A 10888-nucleotide genomic window follows, 5' to 3' on the forward strand; every position below is an offset into this window, starting at 1 on the left:
GGGCCAAGCCATATGCCTGTGGGATCTCAGTTCCCTGACCAGGGATCGAACGCGTGCTCCCTGCAGCGGCAGTGCAGAGTCCTAACCACTGGACCGCCAGGGAAGTCCCCAGCCAACATTGTTTTACAGCTACGTTGGGATTGTGGTGGGGTGGTGGGGGATGCGTGGGGAGGTGTAAGAAAGAGAACCTGACCTTCAATGACAGGAAGTCAGTAGAAAACGTCTAAAGTTAAAAATCAGGAATTATAAGCACGTTACATGGAGGTAAACACCAGAAGAAAAAACTGAATGAGTTGATAACAGTTGCCTTTGAGGGGTGGGGGTCCAGAGTGGAGTTAGGGCATGGAATTGCTTTTTGTTTTAAGGCACGTGGTCCTTTCAAACCTGTACATGTATTACTTGCATCAAAATAAAGTAAATTAAAAAATAAAGTCACAGGACTTCCTTGGTGGTCCAGTGGTTAAGACTACGCCTTACAATGCAGGGGGTGCGGGTTCAACCCCTGGTTGGGGAGCTAGGATCCCACATGCCTCGTGGCCAAAAAAACAAAACATAAGACAGAAGCAATATTGTAACAAATTCAATGAAGACTTTAAAAACGGTCCACGTGAAAAAATAAAGTCACTACCTTACACATAATCAAAAACTAACTCAAGATGGATCATAGACCTAAATGTAACTGCTGAAACTACACAAGCTCTAGAACCAAACACAGGAGAAAATCTTTGGGACCTTGCATTAGACGGAGATTTCTTAGATGTGACATCAAAAGCACAATCCATGAAAGAAAAACTTGACAAACTGGACTTCGTCAAAATGAAGAACTTATGCTCTTCGAAAGACACTGTTTAGAGAGTAAAAAGATGAGCCAAAGCTGAGGAGAAAATAGCTATATTATTATATATCTGATAAAAGATCTTTAGCCAGAATTTGTAAAGAACTCTCAAAACTCAACAATAAGAAGATCCAAACAGCTCATTTTTTTAAATGGGCAGAATATTTGAAAAGATACTTCACCAAAAAAAAAAAAAAAAAAAAATCTATGGATCACAGATATGCACATGAAAAGCGGCTCAGTATCACTAGTCATTAGCAAAAGATAAATTTAAAACCACAGTAAGATACCACATCACAATGACTGAAATTTTTTGGGGGGGCGGGGGTGGTTTGGCCATGCTGCATGGCCTGGGGATCCTAGTTCCCCCAACAGGGATCAAACCCAGGACTACGGCAGTGAAAGCGCCGAGCCCTAACCACTGGACCACCAGGGAATTCCTGAGAATGACTAAAATTTTTGTAAACACCGGATACAACCAACTGCCGATGAGGATGCAGGGCAACCAGAATTCTCACACGTCGTCGGTGGGACCACAGAAGGGGACCACCACCCTGGAGACCAGTTTCGCCGTGAAGCCGACGACTCGGCAACCCTGCTCCCACATATTTACTCAAGAGAAATGAAAACGTAGCCTCCCACACGAACCTGCGCACAAGGGTTTAAAGTGGTTTTTCTCGTAAGCACCCCAAACCCGAAGCACCCCAGATGTCCTTCACCTGGAGACTGGATCACTACTCTGCCATAAGAGGAACAAACCACGGGGACTCCAACGACGCGGGGGACCCTCAAAGGCCTCCTGAGCAGAAGCAGCCCGCGAGGGAGCCGACACGCCACGTGGGCCAGTCTCTACGACATCAAGGGGAAGGCGAGACCACGGGGAACAGAAAACACGGCCGCGGTGGACAGGAGCTGAGAGTGGCGGACAGGCCAACCACAGAGGTGCGTGGGAAGCTGGGATGACGGAACCCTTCTGTGTCTCGACTGTGGTGGCAGCCCCAGGGCTGTATGCATTTGTCAACATCTGCATAACTGTACAGGAAAAAAGGCAAATTTTAGTGTATGTAAATTATGCTCTCATATTTTAAAAAGGGGGCGAAAAGCTAGTGCAGAGAGTAGAAGTGTGAACTGGCCAAGGAAGCATAGGCAGACGTCCTGGGGGCTGTCTGAGGTCGGGTGGATTTGTGGTGGGTCCAGTCTGGCCAGTACCACTCTGCTCCACAGGCCGGCGAGGAGAAGGGAGACGGCCAGATTCATCCATAGCTTGTGCCAGACGCATGCTTCAAAAGACAGGCGCAAGGGCATTAGTGCTATTTACACATGTAGAGAAACGATCACCACAGTGAGGCTAGCTAACATCTGTCACCATATATCATTGCAAACTTCAAGTGTGTGTGCGATGAGAACTTTTAAGATCTATTCTTTTAGATCTTAGGCCATCAGTTCTTATTTATTGAGATGCCGGGTCAGGGAGGGAAGGGGGAAGAAAGGAGAGCACTGATGGGAAAGTAAAGGCCTGGATGTGTCCCCGGGATGCAGATGAGCCATCTCAGAAGTAGTTCCAAACTCCCGTGGGCTTTCAGGACCTCTAAGGACCCTGCCAATTCTAAATCCTGGGGTGCTGCGAGATAATTATAACAAGGCAAATGTGTTCCAGGACTGCCAAGGTACAACACATAGCGGAAACAGATGGCATTAAGAAATCGGGCCCAACCTGGGGGTGCGGGGGAGGCTGCGTTAGGTGGGAACACCTGTGCTGTGATGCATGGGTTTTGTCTGAGCAGAGAGGAGCCTGCAGCTTGGGGAAGAGGAGGAGGAGGAGGATGCATCCCAGCAGACAGAGTAGGTGTGAGGAAGAGCACTGGGCAGGGCAGGGCAGGGGGAGGGCTGAGGCTGGGGAGACAGGCATGCGGAGCTTCTGCAGAGAGCTACTGTCTGAGCGCCAAGAGGGCTCGGTTCCACATGTGGGCAGTGGTACCCCTCAGAGCTGCCGGAGATGCTCAGTACCTGTTGTTCTCTTCTTCCATAATGATGCAGCACTGCGTTTATGGATGTCAGCTGAATGCACAGCCGTGTGAAACAAGGATCAGACATCTAGACACAGCAATTCTGCTCCCAGATACAGACCCAAGGGAAATGAAAAGACTGTACACAAATATTCATAGCAGCTCTATTAAAAATAGCCCCAAACTGGAAACAACCTAAATGTTCATCAACAAGAACAGAGGTAAATAGATTGTAGTGGAAACCCACAGAGCATTTAAAAAAAAAAAAAAAGAGCAAATTACTGCACACACAACAAGGATGACTCTCACAGACATAAGGTTGAGTGCCAGACACAAAAGATCCCACGCTGGACGCTTCAATGTACTCAAAGTTCCAAAATAGGCAAAGGTCATGGACAGCAACAGAGGTCAGGATAGTGCTTACCTGGAGGAGGTCTTGAAACTGGGAGCCGCACAGGGAGCCTACAGAGGCACTCAGGGTCTCTGTCTTGGTCCTCGGTATGCTGACCCAGGTATAGACACATGCACACACTTTTCATGCTGTGTATTTTAGTCAGGGTAAGCTATACACGCCCCAGCCTCCCTTGCAGCTACGTGTGACAATGGATTAAATTCTGGCCTACGAGATATACGTGGAAGTTGTGTGTGCAATTTCTAAAGAAGGTCTTTAAAGGAAGGAAGTGTGACTTTCCCTTCCTCCCTCCTGTTGGCTGGAATGCAGATGTATGGCTGGCGCTCGAGCAGCTATGTTGGACTATGAGGTGTCACACGTGGCAGAGCAATAATATAGAAGGAGCCTGGGCCTCTGAGACCACGGAGACTGGCAGCAGCCCTGGGATGGCTACTTCCAGACTCCTTGAAAGTTAGAGAAATGAAGTGTCTGAGCTGCTGTTCTTTGGGATTTTCCGTAACAAGCAGCCAAACGTAAGTGATACAGACACCATGGAGGACAAGTGAGCAATGTACAGGAGCGCTTTAGAAGCCTGTGGAGGGTGGACTGGACAGGGCCACCCAGGAGGGAGGAAGGACAGTTACTGGGTGATGCATTTGTCCTGACAGTGCACGCTGTGCCCAAACAAGGGCGGTGATGGCGGGGGATGGGCCAGAAGACATGGAGGAGGTCAGTGTTGGATGTGGATGTGATGACCACAACAGAGCAGTGAGATGGATTCAAATTTCTGAGTCTGGGAATTAGGAAAGTGATGATTCTGTTAAACACAGTAGGAAACAAGGCAAGGAGAATGTTTGTGAAGCAAGGGGACAACCTCGATTTTCCCTTCTTGATCATACACTAATTTTCTGAGTCCTTTTAGACCCACACTAGTTTCCAGTGGGCTCTTACTAATAAAGAATTGCTTTTAACAAAACTCAGGGGAGTGATTTGTGGGCACAAAGGGGACCGTCAATTACCGACTGACGGGCCCCCTTTAGGAAGCACCCAGCATGCTAAGTACTTTACACACTTTTGCTCACTGAGTTCTCAGTCCTGTGACACAGTTCAGGAGATCACGACTCGGGTTAAGCTACCTGCCCGCCGTGCCAGGGCTCATCAGACAGCTGGGTTTGAAGCCAGGCCTTCCGACTCCAAAGCCTGAACTCGGAATCTCGACAAGAGTGCTCTTCAAAGCAGCCTGGGCTGAGCACGAAGATGCAGGCCTGCCTCGCACATGGAAGGCGTCCCCGCGATGGACCAGCCCGGATCTGCCACATGGGAGCTAAGCGCCCTCAGCAGACCCTTTCTCGCTCCAGAGCACCTGTCTTTCAAGCCCCTTGTGTCACAGCAAAGTCCCTCTTGCACATCAGAAGACAGACACACCGCCTCTTGTCTTTGGCCACTTCCCGCAGCAGCCCTGACCTCCTCGGGGGAGGAAGCCAGGCTTGGAAAGGACACAGGAAAGACACAGCAGCTACCACGGCCCCAGGCCTGACCCCCGGGCCCGTTCCCGTCCTGCCCGGACCCTGGTCACTCAGGATGGCGGAGGGACACTGCACCCTGGGCGCCGGGCGTCCCTCTACCCGTGCGACTCCCAGCAGTGCTGCCGTCATTCATTCAGCAAACACTGCCGAGCAGCCCCCCCGCGCCCTTTGCTAGAAGCCCGAGCAGGAAGGCAGGCGGCTGACCTGCTTTCTCAGAGGTAACTGCGCAGCGCACATACAGGAGGCTCAGCCCGGCGCCTCGGGGCTCCCCTCCCCTGGGGCCGGAGGCCTGTGGAGCCCAGCCCCTCCCCTGAAGGAAGCCGGCCAAGCGTCCCTGCAGGAGGTGCTGGGAGCAGAGAGGAAACGTGGGACCCACTGGTCTGCAGAGGCTGTGAGGCCTGGAAGGTGCTCAGAGCAGCCCCTGTGCACCTGGCAGTCAACAGAGTGCCAGGTGGCTCTGGGCTGCCCCAGGCCGCAGTCTGCAACTGTCGCCCAGTTCCAGGGAAATGAGAGAATTTGGGTAATAATATAAAGTCTAACCTTTTTTCCTTCCTTTGTGCTTAGTCTAGTTTCACTTGCTCACAGGAGGCCACGTGCAGAGGCCTCACACTGGGTACCTCAGGTCAGAGATCCTCCTGGGAAATGGCCGCCTGCAGAGACGCCGTGAGAGCACAGATCCCGCGATCCGCGCCAGCCCCGCGAGAACTACAGGAACCTATAAAGCAGCGCCGCACCGGCCTTTCAGGGAGAGCGTGTCCCGGGGTGTGAGCCGCCCCCCTCCATTCTTTTGTCAAAGGATAAAGCTTTCCTTTGCTTCTGAACTGAACTCGCTCTCATTCTGCCGGATCCCAGGACTCGGGGCAGAAGGACCCTTGCCGGGGACCAACTCGAAAGGGTCGGTAACACTGACAGTGCACGGGCTTCTGGGCTGGCATCAGTTGGCAGCGACACCATCCTGCAGGAAACCACAGGCCCCAAGCACAAGGAGGCGGCTGCGGGGAAGGGTGGGAACATTCTAGAAGGTCCAGGAGCTGTTCCTGCAGGCCAAGTCAGCCTGGATCCAAAGATGCCTACACATAGCCCTCTTTCAACCCAGCTGAGAACGTGGGCCTTTCAGGTTTAAAATATCATTTGCCAAATACTGTGAATCAAAATAGATACAGCCCATCTTCAGAAACACGGCAATACACACTGAGAGCTTTAAAAATGTTTATTGCTTTTGACCCACCCAGAAATTCCCACTTTTGGAATTCTATCCCAAGTAAATAATAGGATATGTAGGCAACATTTTGGTCATGAAGATACTCGTCCCAGTGTGATTTATAATAGGAAAAAAACAGTGAACAATCTAAACCCCTAACTTCAGGGAAATTAGGGGGGCCTCCCCCCTAATTACGGGGGCCCCCACATCCGTGGGGCCGCCCTGGATGTACCTCCCATAAATATTAGAATGAGGTTTATGGAAAAAAAATGTTAGACAGTAGGAAAACAATACATAATAATACCTAGAATACTTATTTAAATATTAAAATATTTGAAAATCAAAAATGATTTGATATAAAAGCAATAAGCAAAATGATAGGCGGTCACAGTTATATTAAAAGTAGGTAAGGAACAAAAGACAAAGGAAACCGACCAACCCTCTCTCCAGATGGGAGATTACAGAGCTTTTCCAGCACTTGTCTGTACATTTACGTACCTTCTAATGTTCTGTAACGCCCCGAGTTATTTTCTAATCAGAAGGAGGGAATCGCCCCCATCTTCCTACCAGCGAGAAAGCATCGCTCCACCCTCTCCTTCTGCCTCCTTGCTGGTGAGACCTAAAGCCTGGCTACACCTGACGTCCTCCGGCCTCACTCTGCGCCCAGCGGCCGCTGTGGCTGAGAAGACGCTTCAAGACCACGAGCTGGCGCCGGCTTTTGGGTGCACTCCCACCCTCCTAGGCGGGGCTGCCCTGAGGTGATGCAGGCTGCAAAGCTCGACACAGGTGCCAGGCCTCTTCGGAAAAATCCAAAGGCTGAATTTGGGATTCAGTCTGCCAGGGTGCCCCCCACCCCCCACTGCACGCCCAGCTTCCTTCACTCAATTACGGTACTTCCCTGACCCCAGAAAGCGTCTGCACTGCGAGCCCCACAGGAAGGCTTGAAACTCCTAAGTTATGGACATCCATTTTTCCTGCTTTATGAAGGAGGACAGTGCAATAGGAAAGAATGAAGTTTATGAGCAGAAACATGCAACGGTGAGGAACAGTGGCTCTTGGCCTCTGGTTCTAGGTGTCCCAAGGCCCAGCAGCATCTCCATCCGTCCTGCAGTGCAACTGCTCAACCACATCTTGCATTTCATGAGCTTAATTGCGAACTGGGCCTGAATCTGCCACCCTCAACGCCTACCGGTGATACTGTTTTTAACTGCTGTCTTAGTCAATGTTCATTGACTGTTCTGTTGGTCATGTCCGCCATCTAGCTTCTTTGTCCATCCAAGCTGAACCCCGAGAAGACAGATACAAGTTGGCCCCGGGTTCATCAAAAGAGCTTTGGGGGCTTCCCTGGTGGCGCAGTGGTTGAGAGTCCGCCTGCCGATGCAGGGGACGCGGGTTCGTGCAACGGTCTGGGAAGATCCCACGTGCCGCGGAGCGGCTGGGCCCGTGAGCCGTGGCCGCTGAGCTTGTGCGTCCGGAGCCTGCGCTCCGCAACGCGAGAAGCCACAGCAGTGAGAGGCCCGCGTACCGGAAGAAAAAAAAAAAAAAAAAAAAAGCTCTGGAAGTAAAGGTCTCTCCTGAAGAAACACTTCATCTATCCCTCAACATGGAAGAATATTTTCTAGTAAGTGTATTTCTATACCAACAGGATTTAACTGTCATGTTGTAAAAAAACAAAATTATGGGGCTTCCCTGGTGGCGCAGTGGTTGAGAATCCGCCTGCCGATGCAGGAGACACGGGTTCGTGCCCTGGTCCGGGAAGATCCCACATGCCGCGGAGCAACTAAGCCCGTGAGCCATGGCCGCTGAGCCTGTGCGTCCGGAGCCTGTGCTCCGCAACGCGAGAGGCCACAGCAGTGAGAGGCCCGCATACCGCAAAAAAAAAAAAAAAAAAAAAAAAAAAAAAAAAAAATTATGTACGTGACTAGATTACAGTAAAGTGCACTGAGTAATCTGTTAGTAATGATTTGCTTTTATAGAAATCAGATTGAACCCATTTGGACTTTAAATGTGGTTTCTTAGGAAGGAATGACTTACAGAGAGGACAAAGAAGGTAACTGCACACAACCCGAAGGACTGTTTGCAAGATAACTGCTACCAATAATAGACATCCCAGCAGAATGTTCTAGAGTCCAGAGTTTAGCCCATGACCAACAACACACTTTGTTATTATTGGGATAATAGGAATCTAAGTGTATATAAAATACACCTCATGATCCCCTGCAAAAAAGACTATCTACTTCACCAAACCGAGCCCCTTTTGTCGGTCTCACGCTCATCAATACTAGCAATTATCGTATACTTCCTGTTTGCTTTGGGTTTCCTTTGCTCTCTTTTCTTTTCCTCTAGGTAAACTCAACTGATCCTGAAGGTCTGATTCTTTCCCCTGCCTAGTGAAATCTGCTCCTGAGCCCTCTAGTGAATTTTCCACTCATTATATTTTTTTACTCCCTAATTCCTATGTTTATAATTTCTCTTTATAGATATTCTCTATTTGGTGAGGCAGTGTTCTCACACTTTAATTCTCTAGACATGCTTTACTTTAACTCTGTGCTTATTTAAAACAGCTGACTTGAAGTCTCTGTCTAGTAAGTCCAACGCCTGCACATCCTTAGGAACAGTTTCTATGGATTGCTTTTGTTTCCTGTGTATGGACCATATTCTTTTCTTTTTCTTTTTTTGCAAGTTTCATAATATTTTGTTGAAAACTGGGTATTCTAAGCAATATAATGCAACAACTCTGGAAATCAGATTCTCTCCCCTCCCCAAGGCTTGCTTTTATTTTTGTTGCTGTTGGTTTCATGATTTATCTGAACTGATTCTGTAAATGCACACGTGACCACTGAAGTCTCTGCAGAGATAGCTTAGTGGTCAGCTAGTGATTAGACAGGCATTTCCCAAGCCCCTGGGCCCAGCAAGTCTCCCAGTGTGTGCTGAGGGGCCCAGCACTGGACAACTCTGCCTAAGCCTTCAGTTCCTGCTGTGGGGAGCGTGGAGGTTGGCCCAATGAGAGCTCACGGCCTTTCCAGGGCTTTCCCGAGCATGTCACAGCCTTAGGCACGTGACTCCTCTACCTGTGCGTGTGGCCTTCTAGAAGAGCAGGATGTTTTGGAGCTTCTCAGAGCTGCCCTGGATGCCCATCCCCCAGTTTTTCCCTTTCAGCTGTTTGGCTAGCCTGTTGTTTGTCCCAAGCATTATTCACTGCCTCCGGCAGCTGTGAAGTTAAACTGCCGCTACATGTTTTTGAGAAATGCCCTGGGGAGAAGACTTTTTGCACTGGATGAACTCTGAGCTCCAAGTCAGGTCAAATAAAGACAGCTTTGCAAGTGGGGTCTTCCAGAGAACCTCCAGGCAAGTCAAACAGTCTGAGACTTTTATATATTCAATATTTCTATTATAACTAAGTCACAAAAATCACTTCTTGAATTTGCTAGTGTGTTCAACCTCAATCCATGGAGCTTCACAAAGCAGTTAGCCAAATCTCAGGATTCAATTGAAAAGTTCATTCATTTTTCCATCAAAACCCTTTTTATATTATTGATTAGACAATCCAATAGTTTTTCTCTTGGAATTGATACTTACTTCATTTTGTTTCAGTGTACCTATTTTCTTTTCATATCTGTATCTTCCGTTTCAAAGTTTCGTTTACTTGTTTACGTTATGCAAACATAAACAAATGTTGTGTCTCTCCAAAATTCATGTTAAAGCCTTACCCCCCTACGCCCACGATGTGATGATTTTAGGAGGGAGGGCCTTTGGGAGGTAATTGGGGTTAGATGAGGTTACAAGGGTGGAAGTCATGAGGATTAGAGCCCTTGTAAGAGTCCCAAGAGAGCTTGCTTCCTCTGCTCTGCTGTCTGCCACGGAGAGGTCGGCGGTCTGCAACCTGCAAGAGTGCTCTCACCAGAACCCCGGCATGCTGGCGCCCTGACCTCCCAGCCTCCAGAACTATGAGAAATAAATTTCTGTTGTTTACAAGTCACCCAGTCTGTAGTGTTCTGTTATAGAAGCCTAACCAGACTACAGTAATTTACAAGTATTGTTCAATCATTACATTATGATTGAACATTACGTTACAGATAATGTTCAATCATTCCAGAGTCCATTGAAATAATGTCCGCTCTAATAATTATGACATTTTCCTCATAAAGCTAAAATATTGATATTTCCATTAAAACATCTTTCAGTAAGGCCAACACTCTTAAAGTTCTATTCTTCGATGGCTAACCTCCGCACTTCAGCTTCTATCACAGTGAACACACAGAACTTACTGATTTCCAAACTGCTTCTGCTGCTCTCGCACTTCAAGCTGTCCAACGAGGTGCAATTTCCAGTACTTAATTTGCAGTTCTTTCTGATATTTGTTTGATGCATGGTACAATTTATTGAGGAAAACATGAGAATCATTTAACTTAAATCTTGTATTGCTTTATCCAAAATTAAATTTGATCACTTAGTGACAAATTAAAATATCCAAATTTTTTTCCAAACTTTTGGCTGAAACTCCAGACTCTTCTTAGCATTATTACACTGGCACTTTTTGTACAAAATCCAATGACCTTTGCAAAGTTGTAAAATATTCCAATGATATTTTTACAAAAGTATCTTTCTATTGTGTATATATATATTTTTTCCCACCAACAAAGCTCAATACACTGTATTAAATGCAGCTCCCAGTGTCATAAGATCAACAAAAACCATTAACTTCAGAATACTGAAATTTGTATTTTAAGCAAATTATTAAAACACTTTTATGTGAAGCAAATGATACTTCCTTGAAGATGATTTAAAATGCACTGCTTTTTTTTCCAAAAAGTTGTTTTCTCATTAGACACATCTGCTTTGTAACAAGTGAGTCCACAGTACCCACCCCCATATCAATACTATTCCTTTAGAAGTTCTACTATTAAATATTGTCATGGCAATGCTCAA

The sequence above is a fragment of the Kogia breviceps genome, chromosome 10, assembly GCF_026419965.1.
Source record: "Kogia breviceps isolate mKogBre1 chromosome 10, mKogBre1 haplotype 1, whole genome shotgun sequence".
NCBI classification, from domain to species: Eukaryota; Metazoa; Chordata; class Mammalia; order Artiodactyla; family Physeteridae; genus Kogia; species Kogia breviceps.